This window comes from Sapajus apella, unplaced genomic scaffold (genome assembly GCF_009761245.1).
Source record: "Sapajus apella isolate SASKATOON/1434 unplaced genomic scaffold, GSC_monkey_1.0 scaffold32, whole genome shotgun sequence".
Taxonomy (NCBI): Eukaryota; Metazoa; Chordata; class Mammalia; order Primates; family Cebidae; genus Sapajus; species Sapajus apella.
Genome location: NW_022436972.1, coordinates 13,124,019 through 13,143,711, shown reverse-complemented (window position 1 = coordinate 13,143,711; position 19,693 = coordinate 13,124,019). Strand labels below are relative to the sequence as shown.

Genomic DNA, 19,693 nt, shown 5'->3' with positions numbered 1-19,693 from the left:
TGCTTACAATTGTTCAAATTTATCAACACTTTTATTTCTCTGAAAACTTGAACTGCTCTTTCGCCTACAGTTTTTACACTAACAACCACATCTCCTAGCTTTCTCTTCATCTCTCTATATTACCCCAAGCTAAAATGTGACACTTGCTTGCAACAAATCACAGCTTTCTCACAAATATACATTTCTACAAAAGCACACAAAAGAATACAGTCTTGCAAATGTTTACTAAATTATCCAGCTAGAAGAAACAGTATTGGGTTCATTAAATCTGCAACAACTCTCCCACTCCATGACATTAACTTCCTGTCATCCCCAGCTACTTGTACTATTCATACATCACTATATCTGGTCATGAGAACACTGGCACTAGTTTTCTGATTTTTACAAAAACTAAATTAAAAATGTGTCTTTAAAGCTTTGCTTCCAAACCTCCTTTTATTGTAGTTTCCTATTTCTGATAATGGCATAGCGATGTCTTACTACCTCAGCTCAGGTTCTAAAATGATCTCTTTCTTGGAGTACACAAAAAACCTCCTAGATGTGCGATGGTCTTCCCTCTTTCAGTCTCTTCCATATTCAATCCATCCTAGGCACTGTTGTTAGGTTAATCTTTCTGAGGGGTACTCTCTATCACATCTCTCTCTACCTAGGCCTTCTAAGAGCTTCAATGGCCTCCTCTGGTTTCAGAGAAGCCAACATTCCTTCTCCTATCATTCAAAATAATCCAACATTTTCCCTATCACTACTCTAATTCCAGTGCAACCCCTGACTGTCCTCTCTGCTCTGATCTTGCTGATCTCAGTTCCTTTACTCATACTTCATTTCCCTAGAATGCCTCTTTCACCACTTTTAAATGCTAATGTTCAGCAAAAATGTTGTCTCTTATCCATGAAGTCTTGTCTGATCTTTAGAGCCTGAAATAATTACTTCCTTTAAGAATGTCCACGGCACTTTTTCTGTTCCTTTCATATGGCTTTTACCACTCCTAACTTACAATAAGCCTTCTACATTTTCTTGACGTTCAGATCCCAACAGCTTTGTATTGAGAAGGGGTTAGTTCTGCATCAAATGTGTATGACTGCAATATAACCCAATTTCAAAATGTACTTTAAAAATTAACAATTATAGAAATATATGTTGTTCATGTCTTACCTGTCCTGCAAAATTTCAAGTAACCTGACACTGTTCATGTTCATATGTCCTTTAAAACCCAGTATATTTTAAATATGATGGATGCTCAATAAATACATGTTCACTGAATGCTTGATGGAGAAAAATAAATTTTTCCTTATTTACAGTCCTATTCTGGGCTCTTGAGCCACCACCATTTTTCATAAATGCCAAATCAGTGGCTATTTCAGGACAAACTGTTTCTTCACATAGTCAAGAGTACATGATTTTGACTAGCCAGACTAACGTAATAGTTATAGCAGTGTGTTGTCACACAAGTCAATGTCATGAAGTCATCATCAACAGAACACATTCTTTGTTTTTCTAGGAATTATGTTCTTGCATACAATGACTGTAAGAAAATAATGCTAATAATGGAGAAAATAATACGTTTTTAAGATGATCTGTGGAAATATATGCATCTGTAGTCCAGAACAGAACAAAAACAGTTGGATGGAATGAGGAAAGAAGTCCACTTATGATCTTGGAACATAAATACACTGTTCTAACGGGGTCCAAACTCTTGGTGAGTTGAAGTAACTTGACATTTTCCAAAAACTGCTAAAGTTTCCAAAATGACAGTGAGTAGAAGAAAGACATGCTAAGTCAATTTTCTGAGTGGAGTAGGGTACAACTACCGGTTATACTACCTTTCTGTTGAAAGGAAAGGGATGATGGTAGAAACTGGTTTAGAAAACTACTTAACTAAACGAGGCTTGGAGATTTTTTTTGTTTGCTTTGTTTGAGACAGAGTCTCACTTTGTCACCCAGGCTGGAGTGCAGTGGCGCAATCTTGGCTCACTGCAACCTCTGCTTTCCCAGTTCAAGAGATTCTCCTGCTTAAGCCTCCCCAGTAGCTGGGATTACAGGCATGCACCACTATGCCTGGCTAGTTTTGTATTTTTAATATAGACAGGGTTTTACCATGTTGGCCAGGCTGGTCTTAAACTCTTGACCTCGGGTTATCCACCCACCTTGGCCTCCCAAAGTACTGGGATTATAGGCATGAGCCACCATGCCTGGCCTGGAGATAATTTTTGATCTATTGATTGGTAATATTTCCTATAATTAAATTTGCTTGACAAGGTAACAAAATAATGCAAAAATTATTTTTCATTAAAAAGTACTATAAACTAGTATTTTAAAACCTTGTTAGATATAACATACATTTGATATCTACTTTTGCAACAAGTCAGATACTGGATTTTAGAAATAATGTTGTTAGTTCTTTTCCAAGGGCAATAACATAGGTTTCTGAGAGGTGTATAAAGCACTCATTACTCATGCCTCATACTCAAGTCTATATTCAATCTCAATACAGCATCTAATTGATAGTATATAAGGAGTACACAGAAACAAGGCTATCTTTCTCATAAAAGTATAAAATAAGAATAATGTATAATTATAAATATTAAATATGGTTTTTAAAAGTTCAGAGTGACTTGTAAATGTAGTTTTGTTGAAACTTCTGAAAGAGTGAAATTTAAATTTCATTTTCAAGTCCTAGTGATGAAAAAATTTTAAATTTACTGAAATTTAGTTGTAACTTCACACGTTTGTTTCTAAGCTAAATTAACTCACAAATAGTTGTAACAATGAAGCTGAAAATCCATTGTAAGTCTGCAATAAAGAAAAATAAAATAAAGCAGTACTGCATAAACACAGATAATTAAATAAAATCAAGCCATTTTAAGCCAAACAAGAGTTAATAATTTATTTTAAATTTTGGTGTTTGATGGTATAGCACATCTTCATTCTGCTCCTCAGTTTAAGAAGCCACTGAGATAGGGAAGGGGTTAAAAAAAGAATATGCATATGGTGGAGAAGATGAAGAAATAGCAAAGCTGGTGGATAAAAAGAAATCTTCATGTACTACAAGAAGGAAGGAGGAAGGAAAAAAAGCAAAGGATAAGGAAGGAACTACTCCTCCTGGCCTGCTAACTAACTGCTAAAGCCAATAGAATCGAAATAAATAGAAAAGGGAGATTCTCTAAAGTGAGTCTGAGTCAAACTCAAACTATAAAGACCAAGAACTCTGGCTGACAGTGTGATTCCACATTTCTGAACAAACATGAGTTCACTTATCACTACCAAAGCAATAGGTTCCTACACATACTTTCATTAAATATTTTCTAATTAGTTCTATATGGTACAGTACAGATAAAATGGTACAGTGAAAGAAGACTTACGCTCTAATTGAAGCTCTGTCACTTATTACCACTGCCTTGAACACGTAATTTAACCTCTTCAAGACTGCTTTCTCCACTATAAACCAACTACTGAACTAATCTATATAAGGTACTTTGAGCTTTTAAGCTATTTTATTCCACTGAGAGTTAAGAGTATTTTAATGAGCTATTGTTTAAAAAAAAAACTACTTATGTGAATAAATACATTACATGTACATACACATACATTATTTTGGGAAACTTAGACCTAATTTAGATGCTATTCTCTCAGACCTTATTTTGGGTAACTAAGTTTCCCAAAATAATGATTTATAAAAGCATATCAGTCATTTGTATGTAAATGGATGTTTCTATAGTGCTAAAACCAGTTTATTCTCTTGCCAGTTTACTATACTTTTTATTTATAGTAATAATTACTATGTAAATTCATCCTTTATCTTAAGAAGTATATTAAGTATCTGTGTATCAATCAATTGATCTATCTATCTATATTGTCTGCCAGCCTGCCTGGTGTCTTAGCCCAAATTATTCACTAATTACTAATATCACATATGAAATATAGAGTCTCAAATAATAATGAGTCATTATTGTGATAAATAATCAATGTTCAAAATGGAAAAGTTTCCGGTATTCTATGACTAAATCCAAAATGACCAACAAATCATCTCAGTTCAGTCATGTGCTTCTGAAAGTTTGGAACTTCCTTATCAACTAAATACCTTATGCAGAGGCAGTGAAAGCAGTGCATGCTGAACACTGGTTCTAGCATGGGCATCCACCTGATTTTACTTACGTACTATTTTGATCAATCACAGCCTAGCCCATAGCTGATGGGGAGTACTTTCAGAATTGTTCTGTGTTCCTGCTTTTCACAAGACCAAAGGATATGCAAAAAGACCAGTTGAAAAGGAGATGTAACTTTTTATTTGTATATAAGCTATGATCATCTGTAAAGGTAGAGCATTAACTTTCCTGGTCTCTTTGCTACCATGAAATCTTCATAAATATTAATTTATTAAGTGATGTCCTATGGGCCTTCGGATAGTTTAATTATCTTCCCAGTGTAAGTATAATTTTCAAAAAATTAAAAACATGATTCTCATAAAAATAATGATGGGTCAAAAATTTAATAACTAATTAATGAGGAAACTACTAAGAAGGTAAAGCTGGTTCAAAGTGCATTTTGAGAAACTGGTCATTTATAGGTATTTGGAAAGTACAGTTATAACAAAACAGGTTAGGTAAAAATGTGCTACAGAGCAAGAAAAACCATAATTTGGGGGCTACTCCTACTGTACAGAATCTATAAATTAACATGTCCACAGATTTTGGAACTTTTAATCAATAGTAAACAGTGAATCAAACAAAGGTCCATTCCTTAAATAATTATTGATGAGCCTGTTAAAAGCAATGCTTCATTATGATGAAGCATTGACATGCTACAATGACATGCTTTTTTCTCAGACCTTATTTGCCTAAATTCCAAGTTTTGAAAGGTCTTTCTCAACGGTTCTTACATTTAGAAAGTAGCTGCTATACCAGTGTATCACACAGCAAATATAATAATCAGGTAGTTAATTTACCGTTAGGAAAAAAAAAGATTAGGTTACATAATTTTAAAAAGAGCAACATTTTTTTTTAGATACTAATGCATCAGAATACTACACACTGAGAAATTCAATTTATCCAGTTACAAACATCATGGTGCCATAAAAATCTGGTGTTATAAATTTCAAAATTGTGATACTGATATATAACTAAATGGAGACATTATTGTCATTGTAAAATAAGTTCAAAGAAATTTACTGTATTTTAAATAATTATTTAGAAATAAAATGAGATAAGAAATGAACTGCTTACTTCCAGAAATCAGTAAGCTTGTCATTAATCTGTACTTTAGGATTTTGGTTGCCATAACAACATGATACAACTTTCATCATTACCATAAACCCAGCATTTCTAAAAATAGATTATTTCAACATGAAGTTCTATGATCGCTAAAATTGAGCTTTATTTTAGCATCACAGTTAAGAGTGCAATCAAATGTGCCACAGGAGAAAAAAAGGTGTTAAGCCTAGAGACCCAAGAAGAAAAAATGATAATATCCTTAGGAATAATAGATTAGTTAAAATTTTGATTTTTCTTTATCGCCATATAAACATAAGAAATTTCACAATGGGTCAAGACAATTCTTTCATCCCAGGTCAGCTTTCTGTCTGTGGGTGAAATTAAAGCATATTTTTTATGAGGCCAAGCTACATATTTCACCTAAGTGTCATCTATCATCACGTATGCCAAATGTCTATGAGCATCCTTTAAAAGTAATAAAATAATCTCAACACAGAAAGAGCTAGTAAAATACAGTATAGTCTAGTGTTGAAGAGAATAGGAGAATCAGAAATACTGGATTCAAATCATGGCTCTACTTCTTACCAATTGTTTGATTCAATTACTTAATCTTTCTAATATCCTCTTTTGTAAAATAGAGATCCTAATTCATAAATTCATCGAAAGGACTGAACTAAGTAATCTATTAAAGGATCACTGTGGCTGAGGGTTCAGTTTAGGCTGTAGGGGTTCGGTGAATGGTGGTGGAGAGGGCAAGTGTGAAAACAGAAGAGTTCAGAAGTTAATGTGATAATCCAGGCACAGATGATGCCACCTTATGCCAGGATGCTAATTGTGGAGATGTTCAAAATTGTGAGTCCTCTCTCATATACTTCTTCCTAGATAAATATTTAATGAAATGGTTCCATGAGAATTTTGATTAAACTTGAAGTTTTTTTACAGATTAATCTGTTCCACTAGTTAATTTTCCAGTCTATGAACACAGTATGCCTAGTCAGAACTTTTAGAATTTTCCATAAATTTTTATAAGTTTCATTATATAATTTTCCATATATATTATCAGATTTATTCCTAGGAAACAATCTTGTGACTTTTACAATCAAGTCTCTTACTTTCCATTGTTTTAACTAGATATGGTTGGTATATGGAAAAGGTACTAATTTTTGTATGTTAATTTTGAATCTGGCCAAGTAACAACTCTATTTTAGTTCTATTAGTTTATTAATTGTTTACCTTTTTTGGTTTTGGGACAGACATTTAAAATTAATAAGTTTTAATTCTTTTCAATATTTATGACTAAATTCATTACATTGGCTCGAAGCTTCAAGGTAAACAGTAGATGTGATACTAAGTATGCATATCTTGTTTTGAACTTTAATGAAATGTTTTCTAAAGTTTCATCATTAAGTATTATGTTTGCTGTAGATTTTCAATATTCCAACACAGTGTCATGGTACTCTTCCCTAACTGGGTTATGTAGTAAATTCAGGTAAGATTTTTCTTTGTATCCTTTTGCTATGGTGTTTCCTCTCTTGATGCAATGGCATGTTTGATTTTTTTAAATGATTTTTTTTATATCTTGCAGGCTTTTTATCTAAGACCCACTTAAGTATGACTTTTATCAATATAAAACATTCCCCTTTGACCTTTTAATGACTTACACCCTGAATTAAATTGTGTCTGTTACTATTGCAACTCCCTCTTTCTTTGCATGCCACTTTGTTGTAAATGGTCTCTTGTAAAGGGCATATAGGTGAACTGTTTAAACATTTTTTAAATCTAAACTGACACTCTTCTATATTAAAATAGGGTAACAAGTTATTCATATTCATTGTAAAAATTGATTTAGCTTGGGATTTATAAAGGAAAGCTTGCTTTGAGTTTTCTAGTTCTTGCTATGAACTTTCTAGAACTAGAAACACCTAGTTCTAGTTCTTAAGTTCATCTGCTTAGGATTTCTTATTCCTTTCTTTGCTCATTCTTACATTAGCTTCATGAACGTTTTATGCGTACTTAAAAACAATGTGTATTTTCTATAGTTTGTGTGTAGTACTTTAAATATTTCTATTAGGTAAAGATTGGTAGCACTATTCAACTATGATGCATGTTAATTTCCTATTTTTTGTATCAATTACTGAGAGGAATGTGTTAAAATAACTAACTATATTTTTTGACATAGCTATTCCTCATCAATTCTGTAAGCTTATACTTCATGTTATTTGCAGCTCTGCTATTAGATGCACATATATACTACTATATTTTCTTCATGTATTAATTCTATTATAACATGTCACTCTTTATCTCTGGTATTATCTGTCTGCAGTCTAATTTTTCTAATAGTTAATATAGCTAACTCCAGCTTTATGATTAGTGCTTGCATGGTATATTTGCCATCCTTTTAAACTATCTCTGCCTTTATAATTAAAAGGGACTTTTTAAAATAAATAGCAGATAGTTGCATCATGCTTTTTCTTTTTTAATATATATTTTTATTATACTTTAGGTTCTGGGGTTGCATAGGTACATACATGGCAATGTGGTTAGCTGCCTCCAGCCCCCTGTCACCTATATCTGGCATTTCTCGCCATGTTATCCCTCCCCAACCTTCCCAACCCCCCCACATCCTTCCCCTAGTCCCCCAAAAGACCCCAGTGGTGACGCTCCCCTCCCTGTGTCCATGTGTTCTCATTGTTCAATACCGCCTATGAGTGAGAACATCCAGTATTTGATTTTCTGTTCTTGTGTCAGTTTGCTGAGAATGATGGTTTCCAGATTCACCCATGTCCCTACAAAGGAAACGAACTCATCATTTTTTAAGGCTACATAGTATTCCATCATGTATATGTGTCACATTTTCTTTGTCCAATCTATCATCAATGGGAATTTGGGTTGGTTCCAGGTCTTTGCTATTGTAAATAGTGCTGCAATGAACATACGTGTGCATGTCTTTACAACAGAATGATTTATAATCCTTTGGATATATACCCAGTAATGGGATTGCTGGGTGAAATGGTATTTCTATTTCTAGATCCTTGAGGAATTGCCACACTATCTTCCATAATGGTTGAACTAATTTACACTCCCATCAACAGTGTAAAAGTGTTCCTATTTCTCCACATCCTTTCCAGCATCTGTTGTCTCCAGATTTTTTAATGATCACCATTCTAACTGGTGTGAGGTGGTATCTCAATGTGGTTTTGATTTGCATTTCTCTAATGAGCAGTTTTTCAAGTTTGTTGGCCTCATATACGTCTTCTTTTGAAAACTGTCTGTTCATGTCCTTTGCCCACTTTTGAATGGGTTTGTTTTTTTCTTGAAAACCTGTTTTCATTCTTTGTAGATTCTGGAAATTAGCCATTTGTCAGATGGGTAGGTTGCAAAAATTTTTTCCCATTCTGTTGGTTGCTAGTTCACGTTAATGATTGTTACTTTTGCTGTACAGAAGCTCTGGAGTTTGATTAGGTCCCATTTGTCTATTTTGGCTTTTGTTGCCAATGCTTTGGTGTTTTAGTCATGAAGTCCTTGCCTATGCCTATGATCTGAATAGTTTTGCCTAGGTTTTCTTCAAGGGTTTTTACAGTGTTAGGTCTTATGTTTAAGTCTTCAATCCATTTGGAGTTAATGTTAGTCTAAGGTGTCAGGAAGGGGTCCAGTTTCTGTTTTCTGCACATGGCTAGTCAGTTTTCCCAACACCATTTATTAAACAGAATCCTTTCCCCATTGCTTGTTTTTGTCAGGTTTGTCAAAGATCAGATGGTTGTAGATGTGTGGCATTGCCTCTGAGGCCTCTGTTCTGTTCCATTGGTTTATATCTCTGCTTTGGTACCAGTACCATGCTGTTTTGAGTAATTACTGTAGCCTTGTAGCTTAGTTCAAAGTCAGGTAGTGTGATGCTTCCAGCTTTGCTCTTTTGCTTAGGATTGTCTTGGCTATGTGGGCTCTCTTTTGGTTCCATATGAAGTTTAAGGTGGTGTTATTCAGTTCTGTGAAAAGGGTCATAGGTAGCTTGAGGGGGATAACACTGAATCTATAAATTACTCTGGGTAGTAGGGCCATTTTCATGATATTGATTCTTCCTAACCACAAGCATGGAATGTTTCTCCATCTGTTTGTGTCCTCTCTTATTTCTTTGATCAGTGGTTTGTAGTTCTCCTTGAAGAGGTCCTTTACATCCTTTGTTAGTTGTATTCCTAGGTATTTTATTCTCTTTGTGGCAATTGTGAACAGAGTTTGCTCTTGATTTGGCTGTCTTTTAGTCTGTTATTGGTGTATAGGAATGCTTGTGATTTCTGCAAATTGATTTTGTATCCTGAGACTTTGCTGAAGTTGCTTATCGGTTTAAGTAGATTTTGGGCTGAGATGATGGGGTCTTCTAAATATACAATCATGTCTTCTGCAAATAGAGACAATTTGACGTCCCCCTTTGCTAATTGAATACTCTTTATTTGTTTTTCTTGCCTGATTGCTCTGGCTAGAACTTCCAATACTATATTGAATGGAGGGCATCCTTGTCTAGTGCCAGATTTCAAAGGGAATGCTTCCAGTTTTTGCCCATTCAGTATGATATTGGCTGTGGGTTTGTTGTAAATAGCTTTTATTATTTTGAGATACGGTCCATTGATACCTAGTTTATTGAGAGTTTTTAGCATAAATGGCTGTTGAATTTTGTGGAAGGCCTTCTCTGCATCTATTGAGATAATCATGTGGTTTTTGCCTTTCGTTCTGTTTATGTGGTGGATTACATTTATAAACTTGCAAATGCTGAACCAGCCTTGCATCCCTGGGATGAAGCCTACTTGATCATGATGGATAAGCTTTTTGATGTGTTGCTGCAATCTGTGTGCCAGTATCTTATTAAAGATTTTTGCATCTAAGTTCATCATGGATATTGGCCTGAAGTTTTCTTTTTTGTTGAGTCTCTTCAGGGTTTTAGTATCAGGATGATGTTGGTTTTATAAAAATGATTTGGGAAGTAATTCCTCTTTTTGTATCATTTGGAATAGTTTCAGAAGAAGTGGTACCATCTCCTCTTTGTATGTCTGGTAGAATTCGGCTGTGAATCCATCTGGACCTGGGCTTTTTTTTGTTGGTAGGCTATTAACTGCTGCCTCAACTTCAGCCCTTGTTATTGGTCTACTCAGGTTTTCAACTTCTTCCTGGTTTAGGCTTGGGAGGGTGCAAGTGTCTAGGAATTTATCCAGGGTTACTGGTTTGTGTACATAGATTTGTTTGTAGTAATCTCTGATGGTAGTTTGTATTTCTGTAGAATTGGTGATGATATCCCCTTTATCGTTTTTTATTACATGCATTTGATTCTTCTTTCTTTTCATTTTTAATAATCTGGCTAGCAGCCTGTTTATTTTGTTGATCTTTTCAGAAAACCAGCTCCTGGATTTATTGATTTTTTTTTTTGAAGGGATTTTTGTTTCTCTATCTCATTCAGTTCTGCTCTGATCTTAGTTATTTTTTGTCTTCTGCTAGCTTTTGAGTTTTTCTGATCTTGCTCCTCCGGCTCTTTCAATTTTGATGATAGTGTATCAATTTTAGATCTTTCTTTGCTTTTCATGTGGGCATTTATTGCTATAAATCTCCCTGTAGACATTGCTTTAAATGTGTCCCAGAGATTCTGGTATGTTGTGTATTCATTCTTGTTGGTTTCAAAGAACATCTTTATTTCTGCCTTTATTTTATTGTTTATCCTGTCAACATTCAAGAGCCAGTTGTTCAGTTTCCATGAAGTTGTGCAGTTCTGAGTTAGTTTCCTTTTTTTTTTTTTTTGAGATGAAGTTTTGCTCTGTCATCCAGCCTGTAGTCCAGTGGCGCATTCTTGGCTCACTGCAACCTTCAACTCTCTGGTTCAAGTGATTCTCCTTCCTCAGCCTCCTGAGTAGCTAGGATTACAGGCATGCACCACCACACCCAGCTAATTTTTTTTGTATTTTTAGTAGAGAAGAGATTTCACCATGTTGGCCGGGATGGTCTCAATCCCCTGACCTCATGATCTGCCCACCTCGGCCTCCCAAGGTGGGCCTCCCAAGCTGTAATCACACCTGCTAGGATAACAGGTGTGAGCCACCGTGCCAGCCCTGAGTTAGTTTCTTAAGCCTGAGTTCTAACTTGATTGCCCTGTGGTCTGAGAGACTGTTTGTTATGATTTCTGTTCTTTTGCATTTGCTGAGGAGTGATTTACTTCCAATTATGTGGTCAATTTTAGTGTAGGTGCGATGTGGTGCTGAGAAGAATATATATTCTGTGGATTTGGGGTGGAGAGTTCTGTAGAGGTCTATTAGGTTTGCTTGGTCCAGATCTGAGTTCAAGTCCTGGATATCCTTGTTAATTTTCTGTCTTGTTGATCTGTCTAATATTGACAGTGGAGTGTTAAAGTCTCTCACTATTATTTTGTGGGAGTCTAAGTCTCTTTGTAGGTTGTTAAAAACTTGCTTTATGTATCTGGGTGCTCCTGTATTGGATGCATATATGTTAAGGATTGTTAGCTCTTCTTGTTGCATTGATCCTTTTACCATTATGTAACGTCCTTCTTTGTCTATTTTGATCTTTGTTGGTTTAAAGTCTCTTATCAGAGAGTAGGATGCAACTCCTGCTTTTTTTTTTTTTTTTGCTCTCCATTTGCTTGGTAAATCTTCCTCCATCCCTTTATTTTGAGCCTTTGTGTGTCCTTGCATGTGACATAGGTTTCCTGCATACAGCGCACCAATGGGTCTTGACTTTTTATCCAATTTGCCAGTCTGTGTCTTTTGATTGGGGCATTTAGCCCATATACATTTAAGGTTAATATTGTTATGTGTGAATTTGATCCAGTCATTTTGAGGCTAGCTGGTTGTCCTGCCCATTAGTTGATGCAGTTTCTTCATTGTGTGGATGATCTTTATCATTTGGTATGTTTTTGGAGTGGCTGGTACTGGTTGTTCCTTCCTATGTTTATTGCTTCTTTCAGGAGCTCTTGTAAGGCAGGCCTAGTGGTGAAGAAATCTCTCACCAATTGCTTGTTTGTAAAGGATTTTATTTCTCCTTCACTTATGAAGCTTAGTTTGGCTGGATATGAAATTCTAGGTTGAAAGTTCTTTTCTTTAAGGATGTTGAATATTGGCCCCCACTCCCTTCTAGCTTGTAGGGTTTCTGCTGAGAGATCTGCTGTGAGTCTGATGGGCTTCCCTTTGTGGGTAATCCGACCTTTCTCTCTGGCTGCCCTTAGCATTTTTCTCCTTCATTTCAACCCTGGTGAATCTGATGATTATGTGCCTTGGGGTTGCTCTTCTTGAGGAATGTCTTTGTGGCGTTCTCTGTATTTCCTGGACTTGAATGTTGGCCTGCCTTGCTAGGTTGGGGAAGTTCTCCTAGATAATATCCTGAAGAGTGTTTTCCAGCTTGGATTCATTCTCTCCATCACATTCAGGTACACCTATCAAACGTAGATTAGGTCTTTTCACATAATCCCATATTTCTTGGAGGCTTTGTTCATTTCTTTTCACTCTTTTTTCTCTAATCTTGCCTTCCCATTTTATTTCATTGAGTTGATCTTCAATCTCTGATATTCTTTCTTCTGCTTGATCGATTTCGCTATTGAAACTTGTGTGTGCTTCACAAAGTTCTTGTGTTTTTTCAGCTCCATCAAGTCATTTATATTCTTCTCTAAGCTGTTTATTCATATTAGCATTTCATCTAACCTTTTTTCAAGGTACTTAGTTTCTTTGCATTGGGTTAGAACATGTTCTTTTAGCTCAGAGAAGTTTGTTATTAACCACATTCTGAAGCCTGTTTCTGTCAATTCATCAGAGTCATTCTCCATCCAGCTTTGTTCCCTTGCTGGTGAGGGGCTGTGATCCCTTGTAGGAGAGCCGTTCTGATTTTTGGTGGTTTCATCCTTTTTGTGCTGGTTTCTTCCCATGTTCATGGATTTATCTACCTGTGGTCTTTGTAGTTGGTGACTTTCGGATGGGGTCTCTGAGTGGACAACCTTTTTGTTGATGTTGAAGTTATTTCATTCTGTTTTTTAGTTTTCCTTCTAACAGTCAGGCCCCTCTGCTGTAGGACTGCTGGAAGTTGACTCCAGGCCCTGCTTGCCTGGGGATCACCTGTGGCAGCTGCAAACAGTAAGGGTTGCTGCTGTTTTCTTCTTCTGTTATCTTCGTCCTAGAAGGGTGCCCACTAGATGTCAGCCTGAGCTCTCCTTTATGAGGTTTCTCTTTGGATACACAGGGACCAGGGAGTTGCTTGAGAAGACAGTCTGTCCCTTAGAGGAGTTCCAGTGCTGAGCTGGGAGTTCTGTTGTTCCATTCAGAGCTCCTGGGCAGGTAGCACCTTTAAGTCTGCTGCAGTGGAGCTCATAATTGCCTTTTTTCCCAGGTGCTCTGTCCTGGGAAGGTGGGGCTTTATTTATAAGTTCCTGATATGCTGTTGCCTTTTTTCAGAGATGTCCTACCCAGCAAGGAGGTAGTCTAGTCACAGTCTGTCAGCAGAGGCATTGCTGAGCTGCCGTGGGCTCTGTCCAGCTGCTGTGTGAACTTCCTTGTGGTTTTGTTTACAGAGGGTACAGCTAGAACCACCTTGGTAATGGCGGTCTGCCTCAGTAATGGCAGACTGCCTTGGTAATGGTGGACTGCCTTGATAATTAGTAGTGGCTGACACCCTTACCCCTACTGAGCTGGACTGTCCTGGGTCCAGCTGTGCTTGCTGCGAAACTCTCAATACAGAGTGTTTCTGATTGGTGGTCTTTGTCGGGGTGGGACCTGCTAAGCCAGATCATCTGGCTTTAACTGTTTCAAGCCCCTTTTTCTTCAGCTGAATGGGCAGCTCTGTCTCTCAGGTGTTCCAGGTGCTAGTTGAAATGGCTGCCCAGATTTCTGTGAGTTTTTGTGTGGAGACTGGTGGCACCGGCTGAAATAGCTGTGTTAGAAACTTGTGATACTTTTCAGCCTGGGAATCCCCTCGTCTGTGGGCAGTAAAAACTCATTTGGAAATGTGATGATCACTTATCCTCTGCATTGTTCTCACTGGGAACTGCACTCCAGAGCTGTTCCTATTTAGCCATCTTGGATCTCCTTGCACCATGCTTTTTTATCTAATCTAACAATTTTGTCTTTTAGTTAGAATGTGTAGTACTTTTACATTTAGTATAGTTACTTATTAGGCTGCAGTTTAAGTCTATCTTCCAGCTACTTGTTTCATATTCATCTCATTTGTTCTTTTACCCTCCTTTTCCAGCTTCTTTTAATACAAGTACTTTTTTAATATTCTATTTTATCTTATCTATTCGTATGTTAAATAACTTTTGTTTGTTTGTTTTAATGGTTGTGGGAAGGTTTACAATCTACCTTCGAACAATAGTGTATATTTCATGGATAACTTAATATCCTTAGAATATTACAACACCAAACTTCCACTTCCCTCCCACTGCATCTTTTGCACTTTTGTTGTCATGTTTTATTGCTGTGTGTTAAAAATTCCACAATTAAGAGCAAGATGAGCAAATAGACGCCTCCAGCAATCATCCTCTAAGCAGGACGACCAAATTGAATAAGAGAGAAGAATAGGAAGGACTTTGTTTTGTGTCATGGATGCCAGCTCAGCCACCACAGAACAGAACCGGATATAATAGATTCTTAAGGGAATCTATTCCCAGACAGGGAAACTTACTGCTCTGAAGGGAAGGACACAAGCCTCGCTGATTCATTACCTGTGGACTGCAGAGCCCTTGGGCCTTGAGGGAACATAGGCAGTAGCCAGGCAGTGATTCCTGTGGGCCTTGGGTGAGATCCAATGCTATGCTTGCTTTGGGTCTCATCTAGCACAGTTCCCAGTGGCACAAAGAGTCATGTATCACCACTCCCCCAACTTCAGGCAGCTCAGTACAGAGAGGAAGACTCTATTTGCCTGGGGGAAAGTAAGGGAAGAGAACAAGAGTCCACACCTGATAATACGGGAAGCTCTCCTGGATCTCACCCAACACCACCAAGGTAGTAACTCATTGTATTTGTAACAGCCACAGGGTTTGGGTGCCCCCCAATGCAGATATGGCTGCAGTGACCAAAGTTTTAATTCACAACACCCGAGTTGAATACATGGAAAGCCTTCACAAGAAGGACAGGTACAAGGCCCAGATTGTGAAAATTATAATAAATATCCACCTCTTCAATGCCCAGACACTGATGAACATCCACAAGTGTCAAGACCATTTAAAAAACCATTACCTTATCAAACGAATTAAACAAGGCACCAGTGACCAACCCCAGAGTGACTGACATGTGTGACTTTTCAGACAGAGAATTCAAAATAGCTGTGCTGAGGAAGTGCAATGAAATTCAAGGTAACACAAGAAGAAATTCAGAATCTTATCAGATGACTTTAACAAAGGGCTTAAAATAATCAGAATCAAGCAGAAAGTCTGAAGCTGAAAAACACTAGTGACATGCTAAAGAATGCATCAGAGTCTCTTAGCTGCAGAATTAATCAGAAGAAAGAAACACTGAGGGTGAAGACAGTATATTTGAAAATGTACAGTAAAAGGAGACAAAAGAAAAAGGAATAAAAAAGAATGAAGCATGTATACGAGATCTATAAAATAGCCTCAAAGGAGCAAATCCAAGAGTTGCTGGCCTTAAAGAGGAGGCAGAGAGAGATTAGACTAGGAAGTTTATTTGAAGGGATAATAGAGACCTTCCCAAACCTAGAAAAACGTATCAATATTCAAGCACAAGCACAAGAAGGTCACAAAACATCAAGTGGATATAATCCAAATAAGGTGACCTAAAGACCTTTAATAATCAAACTCCCAAAGGCCAAAGAAAAAGAAAGGAATGTAAAAGCAGCAAGAGAAAAGAAATAAGTAACCCAGAAAGGAGCTCCAATACTTCCCTCAGCCAACTTACAGGTCAGGAAGAGTGGCGTGACATATTTAAAGTGCTGAAGGAAAAAAAAACTTTTGTCCTAGAATACCATATCTAGTGAAAAGATCTTGTAAACATGAAGGACAAATAAAGGCTTTCCCAGACTAAAAAAAAAAAAAAAAAGAAAGAAAGAAAAAAGAAAAGAAAAAAAAAGGACTTAACACCAGATGTGTCCTATAAGAAATGCTAAAGAGAGTTCTTTAACCTGAAAGAAAAGGACATTAATGAACAATAAGAAATCATCTGAAGGAACTAAATACACTGATAATACTAAGTACATGGAAGAACATAGAATATTGTAAACTGTAACTGTGGTATGTAAACTACTCATATCTTGAGTAGAAACAGTAAAAAGATGAACCTATCAAAATTACTACATTTCAAGAGACAGACAGTATAATAAAATATAAGTAGAAACAACAAAACATTAGAAAGCAGGGCAATGAAGTTGAAGGGTAAAGAGTTTTTACTGGTCTTCTCTTTGCTTGTTTGATTATGCAATCAGTGTTAAGTTGTCAGTTTAAAATAATGGGGTGTAGGATATTATTTGCAAGATTCACGGTAACCTCAAGTCAAAAAACATACAACTGATATACAAAAAATAAAAAGCAAGAAATTAAAATACACCACCAGAGAAAATCACCTTCACTGAAAGAAAGACAGGGAAGAAGGAAAGAAGGGAGTGAAAACCACAGAACTAGAAAACAAAGTTTAAAATGGCAGAGTAAGTCCTTATCAGTAGTAACACAATGTAAATGGACTATGGTCTCTAATGAAAAGTCACAGAGTGGTTGAATGGATTGAAAAAACAAGACCCAAAGATCTGTTGCCTACAAAAAAAAAAAAAATACTTCAACTATAAAAGCAGACATAGACTGAAAAAAAGAAAGACAGAAGAAGATACCCCATGCCAGTCAGGGGCGGGGGAATAGGAGTAGCTATACTTATTTATATCAGACGAAATAGATTTGAAGGCAAACATAAAAAGAGACTAACAAGTTCACTATATAATAATAAAGGAGTAAATTCAGCAAGAGGATATAATACTTGTAAACATATACACACCCAACATGGGAGTACCCAACACTGAAGCACCCAGATATACAAAGCAAGCATTATTAGAGATAATGAGAGAGACAGATCCCAAACAGTAACAGCTAGAGGCTTCAACCCTCCACTTTCAGCATTGGACAGATTTCCCAGACAGAAAATTAACAAAGACATATAGGACTTAATCTGCATTATAGACCAAATGCACCTAATCAATATTTGTAGAATATTTCATCCAATGACTGCAGAATAAACATTTTTCTCTTCAGCACACAGATCATTCACAAGGAGAGACCATATGATAGGACACAAAATAACTCCATCAAAATTTTTAAAAAATGAAATTATATTAAGTATCTTCTCTGACTCCAGAAAATATAACTAAAAATCAATAACAAGAAGAATCTTGGAAACTATACAAACACATGAAAATTAAACAATATCTTCCTGAATAACCAGTGGGCCAAGGAAGAAATTAAAAAGGAAATTAAAAAATTTATTGAAACAACTGAAAATGGAAACAACATACCAAAACCAATGGGATACAACACAAGCAGTATTAAAAGGAAAGTTTATAGCTGTAAGTACCTACATAAAAAAGTAGAAAAGCTTCAAATAACCCAATGACACATTTTAAGGAACTAGAAAAGCAAGAAGAATTCAAACCCAAAATTAGTAGAAGAAGATGAAGATTGGAGCAGAAATAAATGAAATTCAAACAAAAAAAGTCCAAAAGAGAGTTGAAATAAAACTTGATTTTTTGAAAAGATAAACAAAATTGACAAACCTTTAGCCAGACTAAGAAAAGAACTGGAAGACCCAAATAAATAAAATCAGAGATGAAAGGACACATTATATAGCCAATACCCCAGAAATTCAAAGACTCATAACAGGCTACTATGTACAACTATAAACTTTGAAGAAATGAATAAATTCCCAGACACATGCAACCTGCCAAGATTGAACCATGAAGAAATCCAAAACCTGAAGAGACCAGTAATAAGTAATGAGATCAAAGCCATAATAAAAAAGTCTCCCAGCAAAAAAAGGCCAGGAACTGATGGGTTCAATTCTGAATTTCACCAAACACTTAAGGAAGAACTAATCCCAATTCCACTCAAACTATTCCAAGAAATAGAAGAGAAGGGAATACTTCCACACTCATTCTATGAGGCCAGTATTACTCTAATATTAACCAAAGACAGATGAAAAAAAAAAAAGTAAAACAAAAATACAGGCCAATATCCCTGATGAATATTGATGCAAAAATCCTCAAAATACCAGGAAAAATAATAGAAAAAGAAAATGGTTTTAAAGAATTCTTCCTTTTTTGGCCGGGCACGGTGGCTCGCGCCTGTAATCCCAGCACTTTGGGAGGCTGAGGGAGGCACATCACAAGGTCAGGAGTTTGAGATCAGCCTGGCCAACATGGCAAAACCCTGTTTCTACTAAAAATACAAAAATTAGCCAGGCGGGTTGGTGGGGGCCTGTAATCCCAGCTACTTAGGAGGCTGAGGCAGGAGAATTGCTTGAACCCAGGAGGCAGAGGTTGCAGTGAGCTGAGATCATGCCACTGCACTCTAGCCTGGGTGACACAGTAAGACTCCGTCTCAAAAAAAAAAATTCTTCCTTTGTGTATCCATTTCTTACAGCGCATTATGCTGGGGATAAATCTTCTCTACTTTGTTTATCTCAAAACATTTATTTCACTTTCAGTTTAAAAGATACTTTTGATAGATCATTTAAAGCTGACATGGTTTGTATACTCGGCTTTTTAAAGGTAATGACATTCCATTGTGTTCTGGTCTGTACTGTTTCTAATGACAAGTCAGTAATAATGTCATTGTTCCCTGCAAATGTCTTTTAAAATTTCTCTTTATCACTGTTTTCAATAATTTGATTATGGTGTGCTTTGGTATTTAATTTATTGGGTCTGAGGGTTCCTATGTGCCATCACATTTAGAAAAAAAATTCCCCTTTTATTCAAATTTTTCTGCTTTGATTACACTGTGATATCTAATTATACATGTGAGACTGCTTAATATTATCTCACAGTTCTCTAAGATTCCACCTATTTTCCAGCCTTTTAATTTTTTTCTGTCTGTGTTTCAGTTTCTATTGTCCTCTCTTCAAGTTAACTGATCTTTCCCTCTGGAGTATTCAACTGGCCTATAAGCCAATCCAGTGAATTTTTCATTTTATATACTACATCTCTGAGGTCTAAAATTCTAATTTTGTAAAATCCCCTATTTGTTCTCTCAAGATCATGTTTTCCTTTAAATTACTGAATAAATTTTTAATAACTTTTAAAAACACCTTATCTGTTAATTCTGTAAACTTTACCATTTGTAACTATGTTTCTATTGACTGATTTTTTTTTTCTAGGTTTAGCTCATATTTTCCTGCTTCTTCACTGAAATAGTGTTTTACTGCATGCTTGGCATTATAGATGTTACACTGCTGATTGTCTCTGTCATCTTTAAGTATGATATGTTTTATTCTAGAAGGCAGTTAATTTAATTACAAATCAAG

At 36.1% G+C, this 19,693-nt stretch overlaps 1 protein-coding gene across 2 annotated transcripts in view; it reads right to left on the bottom strand.

Annotated features, from left to right (window-relative positions):
- COG6 (component of oligomeric golgi complex 6) overlaps window positions 1–19,693 on the bottom strand; it is a 103,420-nt gene that overhangs the window by 6,314 nt on the left and 77,413 nt on the right. The window lies entirely within an intron of this gene.